Below are 8,513 nucleotides of genomic sequence, written 5' to 3' on the forward strand. Positions count from 1 at the left end.
GCAAGACATAAACCGACTGCATAAGTTGTTTAATGCAAACACCCCAAAAGGGTATACCATACCTTAGATGAGAGTCTATTGAGGTTAGGAATCACACGTTAAATGGTAAGACCTCGTTAATCCTTAGCTCGCACAAGTTTCTACTTCTGAGGGTTGTCGTTCGTAGGGGTGCGACAGCTGGTTAACGGAAAAACAGATTTTAAATAGACAGATAGTACACTAGTTTCACTGCAGCAAACCCCAGTTCCTTTGAGATGTTTCTCAGTGCGAAACATCCTGATGCCAATTTTTTGTTGATGTGTGCAATATGCTGAGAGAATTTTAAATTTTCACTTAAATAAATTCCCAAAAATTTCAAAGTGAAGTATTTTTTATTGTGTTATTGTCTAGGGGGATATCAGGCTAGGCGTTTTATCGACCTCAAATTACAATTTCTATTACATTCGAAAATATCTTTAATAACAAAATTTGCTTAGGTACGTCCTACAGAAAATAAAATAAATATACATACAGTACTAAGAAAAAATCTCGCACTACAACAGTTATGACTCACATATAGATATTAACAAAATAAATACACGTACACACATGTATCAACGGGGTCTGTCAATAAAAAAATCAAAACTGATCTACTTTGACAAGCTTTCACTTCTAATGGAAAGCTTCTCCAGGCCAGTAAAAATGAGTGAAAAACAATGAATTGAACATATAAATTGACGAAAGAAAGTTAAATTTGTATGTATTTTTTGGTTTGACATGGTGTGAACAATTTCCGTCATTACTTGTGATGTAGACCTCATCGATCTGAACCCATATTGAGCATCATTCAAGTATCTACCACTTTAAGGAAATCAAGAAGTCTGTTTTTGACTAGAATTTCAGTGATCTTTGATATAATGGGAGTTATGGTAATAAATCTATAGTTATTGCAATCATTAGGATCAACCTTTTTTTAGGATTGGTGTTGCTTGGCATAATTTTAGGTTCGCTGGAAACATTCCACATGAGAAGCAAATATTTGCTAGGTGTGCTGTAGGCTTACTAAATGCATCACTTGCCATCTTCACTGTAAAGGAACTGACGTTATTGAATAGAAGTTGAATAGTCATTAAAAGTGTCTGTAGAAATATCACCATTCATTTGTGTTTCCGACGCGGTGGAAAGCATGCAATACGTCACTAACACAGATACAGTATGTTCATACATGTCTGGTATGTAATCATACTCAACTTTTGCGGAACTAAAATCACTACAAAGTGAAAAGCACCCCTTTTCAGGACTACAAAAAAACAGTACAAAATATAAATCTTACACACTCATTAAGAGTCAGTCCACTACAACGATTTGAGGATATGAAAATAGAAGCAAAGTGCCGCCTTATGGAGGCAAAAACAAACATTGTGAAATATGATAATGAGCGTGATATCATTGTAAACAAAGTAGCTCTCTACGAACTCGGTACATTAGCAGAGGCTGCAGTGCAAAGATGCGGATGAACTCTGTTCGAAAATTGGGAAAGATAACCAATTTTCGAGAATGCAAGCTCATGCTATATAATATTAATTTCACAATATTGCCTTATCTAATAGTCTCAAATTAATTTTACAATGTGTCCTGAGATGTATTTATCTTGGTTTTGGTCCTTTCTAAAAGTCAATATTTCTCGGTTCCATACCACCAATACACGAAGAACCGGAAAGATTTAAAGGAACTAGGTATGAATAAGGTGATTTTTAAAACAAATCATACACTACAGAGTCTTTTAGGAAGTCCAAAAGATAAAGTCGAGAGTTCGGAAAAGTCTGGAATTTACGAAATTAAATGTAAAGACTGGGTTGCAAAATATTATCGACAGACAAAAAGATCTTTGTAAATAAGATATAAGGAACACTTAGCACACTTAAAATATGGAAGACCAGCAATCACCCATCATATTTTGTAGCGAAACCGTTCCATATATTTCAGTTCATTAAGATTAGTTAGACAAGTAATCTGTATTTGAAATAGGTAATCCTAATCTACATTCACAAAGTATAATCTTATATATAGTAATTAGCAGCTCCTTCAATAGTATTAATATATTTGTTTTGTTTTAAATTTAAACGTACACACTAGGTATTTACATTTTGAGTTATATTTTCCATTGTTTTGCTAAGAGAAAACCATTCAAGTATAGCCAATTACCATAATAATCATATACAATCCTACATATGAACCAATAAGAATGCTATCCCAATATACACTTATAGCCCGAAAGAAAATACGTATATTGATACCATTCACGTACAGCCAAATACCACAATAATCATATACAAACATACATATGAAACCAATAAGTTATGCTATCCCACTACCCACTATACACTCATATCCCGTAAGAAGATACATATATTAATACTCGTATTGAAACTAAAAATTATTAATCCTGATAGATATACAATACAACGATTTTACTTTTGCTGTAAATGGTTTATCATTTTTATTTTAAACTGTTGCAGAGTTTCTGATTTCTTTATATCATCTGGCAAACTGTTGTAAGCAATGAATCCCTTGAACACCAAAGTTTTAATATTGTAAGCTTTTGTTTGCCTAGTCACATGTAAGTTATGTTTACTTCTCGTATCATGCTGGTGAACTTGCGTATTTATAGTTATATATTTGTGAAAATATGATGGAAGAAGATTATGCAACATTTTGAAGATATAACTCATAGTTAAATAAATAAGTCTATTTTCTATTGACAGCCATTGTAATGTTCCCAACATCAATGATATTGGTGTATATCTGTTACATCTCAAAGTGATTCTCATTGCACGATTTTGAAGTTTTTGTAGTGATCTCATTTTATTGAGGTCAAAACCATACAATAAGGTCGGGCAATATTCGAAGTGAGGTTTGATAATTGTATTATATACGGTAATTCTTGAGCTCATACTCAAATGCTGAGATACCCTCGAAAAAAAATATAGTTTTTTGAGTATTTTTTTCTGAATATAATTGAAATGACCATTCAACATTAAGTGGTTTTCAAGCATAAACCCTAAATATTTAAACTCTTGAACTAATTCAATTGTATTATTTTCTATTTTGATGTGAATTTCATTTATATCAAATTGTCTGTATTTAAATGGTGTGGCAATTATCATCCCCTTTGTTTTGTCTACATTCAGTTTCAATTTATTCATTTTGAGGTATTCTGTTATTCTATTTAAAGAATTATTCATCTTTTGTACGGCATTATTCAAATCTCTATCAGTTACTGATATTAACGTGTCATCTGCGAACAAGTGTATATAGTCACATTCATTGTAATGCTTTATGTCATTTATGTATAGAAGAAACAATAGCGGACCCAAAATGCTTCCTTGTGGAACTCCATGTTGCACTTCCAATGGAGCTGACAATGAATTACCAACTTTTGTTTGTTGTTGTCTACCTGTTAAATAGTTGTTAATCCATTCAAGTACTTTTCCCCTTATGCCGTAGAGTTTCAGTTTTTTTTTTTAGGAGTATATTATGGTTAATGGTTTCAAATGCTCGCCTCAAATCCAAAAACACAACCACAGTGAACATATTTTTACTCATACTACTTTTCCATTAATTAACAGTTAACTGAATGGCTGACTCACATGAATGATTGGATCTAAAACCAGATTGATTCATAAAAAGTATACTCTTTTCATTACAATATTGCAACAGTTGTTTATAAACTACTAGCTCTAACAGATTTTCAGCACAAGGTAAAGTGTTGATAGGGCGGAATTCACTACATTTATTTGTATTAGTCACTTTTTCAGTTGGAGTAACAGTACTAATCTTCAATTCTGTAGGAACCATACCTTTTTCTAATGATGTATTTATAAAATAACACCATACATGACCAATTACCTGAAAACTGTTTTTTATAATTTTACTATACATTTCATCAATAGGTGAACCTTATTAGCATCAATTTCTGATACTACTATTTTCAGCTGTTTCAGGTCTATTAGTTCGAAGGCACTAAAGCTATCTTCATAATTTTCAATATAGCAAACTAACTCACACTCTTCAATACTTTGGATAATATCGTTGATACTACTTAGAAAGTATTTATTAAAACAATCTGCTATGTCATTACTGTCTTTTATCAATATATTTCGTCCATTCCGTTCAAAGTATACACCATTAAAATAGTAATTGTGGTTTTTTTTCGGATTTATTAAGTTTTTCAACGTTTTCCACATTAAACGTGGATTATGTACATTTCTATCAATTTGGTTGAAGTAAAAGTGATCTTTCTTTTTTTTAATGATATTTACAACAGCATTTCGTTTAAGCTTAAAATTTTCCCAATTCACATCACTTGAATTCAGTTTAAAACACTTATATGCCATGTCTCTATCTCTACTTAGTTTTCTGACTTCGTTGTCGTACCAGGGTAATTCATTTTCATAATGAGTAATTGTTTTTAAGGGAGCTATCTCATTTACAACTTGGTTGAAGTGTTCTTTTATATTAATGAAAATATCATCTATATTGGTACTATTTAGCAGAAAAGTGCAGTTAATCAAGTTTAAATTGATATCATCGAGATTTTTATCAGTTAATCGTCTTACAGCTTTCATACATTTGTTGCTAAAATTAATTTTTTCAGAATAGAAACATTTGATTGATATTACAGCATGATCAGTAATTTTTGGTTCGTCTAGTACATTCACTTGACTATTTTCGAAATTCGTTAGTACATAATCAATTAGTGTTTTACTTGTATTCGTCACTCTGGTGAACGTTTTTACCTCTTGAGTTATGCCGTATGTATTAAATATATCCTTGATTTTGTTTGTATAAAAGTCACCTGAAAAGAAATTCAAATTAAAGTCTCCAACCAAGATTGTACGACAGTTGTTACAGAATATTTCTTCACATATATTTTCCAAGTGCTCCAAAAAAGTTGCATGACTTTCGTTTGGAGAATGATACAAACAACCAATTACCCATTTTGTACCAGCATATGCGGTTGTGATAAATTTACACCAGTAATTACGGTTATGGACAAATGTTTTATATACTGTATATTGAATTTCTTTTCTTACAAAGATAGTAACACCCCCTGTATGTCTAGAATCTGAGTCGCATCTGATTAAGGAGTAATTTTTTATATCTAGTTCATGATTATTCATTTCCACTGTAGTTCTTGATTCACTGAGCAATATAAATGATGGATTGTAGTAGGATATCTCAGCTAAGAGTTGAGGTTTATGAGCTAATAAACTTTCAATATTTAAGTAAACTATATCTGAATTATATTCAGGTTTGTTATGATGACTAATATATGAGTAGTTTAGTTTTTTGAATTTTTTTTGTCATAATGTTTATTTACAATTTTTGGCATTCCTCTTATATATCTTATGCATTTCGAATTATCACCAGCACTCATTATTGATTCAAGTTTTGATTTTAATTCTAGTTTTGATTTTAATTCTTTATAGTAATTTCTCTGCCTAGGCGTTTGGTCGCTAAATATTTTTACTGAAGGTACCTTTTCTGTTAATTTTCTACTATTTTTCAGTATATTTATTACCGATTCATTTGAATCCAATATAACAACAACAGGCATCTAGATGCCTATGAGAGTGTAGAAATAAGTAAACATAATAATATTATGAATAACGATGGTGGACCAATACCATATAGTATACTATATAGCTTGTTAAAAAATATTTTATTAGATTTACCTATTGCATAAGGACACATTCAAAACTAGTAGTTAGGGCAATATTGTGAAATTAATTTGTATAGCTTATAATATTTCAATTATTAGATTCACCTAACATTACATGAGGACACATTGTAATGTTAGGTGAATCTAAAAATGAACGATACATACCAACAGATACTTACACGCCGAATCACACAACTTAGTAACAATCTGTAGCAAACACATTAATAACTGGATGTTTTCGCCAACAGGGCAGTAGAAAACTTTCCACAAGACAGAACGTTATTAATAATCCTCTTAATTTCTTCAATATGTAACATTTACAGAAACATATACAACTGTTTTTATAAGAAGAAAAGGGTGGAGTTCAACCTATGCGAGAAGATTGCTCCCCTAGGCTTCTCTTTCACTCCACACTTCGTTACACTACCTTATATCAAAGGTGTTACTGACAAAACATCCGGACAATATAAAAACCACAAACAATGACATCAAGGTTACTACCCAGACCAAAAGATAAAATCTCTCTCAATAACGCTGCTCTCTTTTAACACCACTGCTACACGGTCTTGCTTAGCCAACTCTTTTTGTTGTCAATAGAGGGGATATATTTCCTTGTAACAATATTGGATTTAGTAGGCATTTGATATAGTGACACACATCCAACATCACCACCCTTGAGTACATTTAATTTATAACTTTTTTTCAATAGGTATAGTTCAGAGTTTTGAAACTTTTTCATGTTATTCTTATCAAATTTTGGGAATAGTTTTTTCACATCAAGATATCAATATTTGAATTTTTGACAGACCCGAGTTGGGTTCATTTATGGGGTTTTACGAAAAATACACATACATTATAATCACATGCTGTTTCTTTGTTAACTAGGTGACGATTTAGGTACAGGGACATGTATATCATCTTGAAGCATTTTTCACCATCTTTCAATTTATCCAGTAATATACAGGGGGTTTCACTTGAACAAATGAACTTTCGACTACTTTTATGCACAATGGAAATAATAGTAATTTTAGCACACCCTGTATGATAGAGTCGATTTATTGGTGTTATTTGAATATTTCGAGTTTGTCCAAACTATCATCAAAATATCAACTTTTCATGAATTGAGAGTACTGATGTACTTAATTTCAATTAAGGCTATGTTTTGGACCATATTTAGCACAATTTATTTTTTATCTCGAAAACAGATAGAGATAGGTATAGGACATTATTAACAAAAAAGTATCAAAATACCAGAGCGATTCCAAAAATGTATTAATATACGGGGTGTTCCATTTAAAAAAATAAAGTTGCTAAGACTTTTTGATGGAAGTAGCAACGCCGCAATGCTGAAAATATTTTAGATCGATAGAACAGGTAAGGAAATGTGAGAGGTGAAATTTTCAGAAAAATCATGCTTTGCGTTTTCCAGAAACGTCTAACCTACCATCGACCGTGAGTCACGCTGTATATGGACAATTTCTCAACACAATTTCGAGGGGATAAAACTGATCTATGAAACATTTTTGAAGACATAACTGACCAAGTCGTTTTTGAAGTGATGACTTCTTATAGGAGGTTAAACGCTTTGTAACGTAACACATCAGTATGTCTGGCTTTCCTTTCTCCTCTATCGCGACGGAGAAGTATCTCTCGTAGGCATGAACAAAGTTATTATTATCTAGATATGGTGTTCATTCAGTAAATGATGAAAGAAGTAATTTTGGCGATTTTTCTACCCTTTATTACAAGCTTAAGGTGCCACCCAAAAAATTTTTCCAATCATACGAGAATGAGTTTACACATTTGATTATAGTTTAGAGAACATAAGAAGAAATCTGAAACCTGTTATTTTTTGAAATCGTGTAAATTCATCTGAAAAACTGTTTTTAACGCTGAAATAAGTCATTCAATGAAAGTAAAGTCTCCCTCTCTCGATATACATAGTGTTTTAAGATTATTATAAAAATCATCTAACCAGCAAGCACGTAATATTGAATGAATGAATTTATTAATCCCAAGAAAAATCACATGTATATATTATGTGAAATTTAGCTTAAAAATTTTGTGTATGTACATTATCAGTATGTACATTACATTATCAGTATGTACATTATCAGTATCTACAAATGTAACAATTGGCTTATGGTAGCTATATGTACATACACAAAATGATCAATAAGATTTTATTAATAAATAACCTTTCCTTAGATTATCATATTGATATACATACAATTTCATCTCAAGTGAAACAATTTCAATATTAAATATTTCAACTTAGATTAGTTCAAGTTACCACTTTTGTCTGACGTCCGGAGACGCACACGTTTTTTTTTAATGGAACACCCTATATATTATTCATGTATTACACTCAAAATTCAGAGTTAATGTTATAAAAATTCAATTTTTCATGAAAAATATCATTAACAGAGAAGAAATATTTAAATCAATAAAAATATTTAAAAAAACAGCTCAGGTCAGTTATGCCTTCGACAAATACTCTATTCGACTAAAAATACAATGTTTAGCATAAATCAGTCAAGCAGGTGTGTCATTAGTTTTGTGCTCCTGATTTATTTGGCTTTTTCTATAGTTAAAGTTGGTCATTTTTTCTTATTTCTTTTTCCATCCATTGAGTAATCTTAGTTAGTGTGTGGAATAGTAAAAATCAATTGAAATTTCAATCTGCAAAGTGTCATAAATTGCAGTTGTTTGGTGTAATAAACTAATTCAAGGACACTGACCACTTTTTGTTGGCTGTAACAAAAAGCACCTTATCTCCAAAGCAAAAAAAGAGGTAAATTCCTCACAT

This window comes from Leptinotarsa decemlineata, unplaced genomic scaffold (genome assembly GCF_025532065.1).
Source record: "Leptinotarsa decemlineata unplaced genomic scaffold, Ldec_3_MD MMD2_tig00000199_RagTag_RagTag, whole genome shotgun sequence".
NCBI lineage: Eukaryota > Metazoa > Arthropoda > Insecta > Coleoptera > Chrysomelidae > Leptinotarsa > Leptinotarsa decemlineata.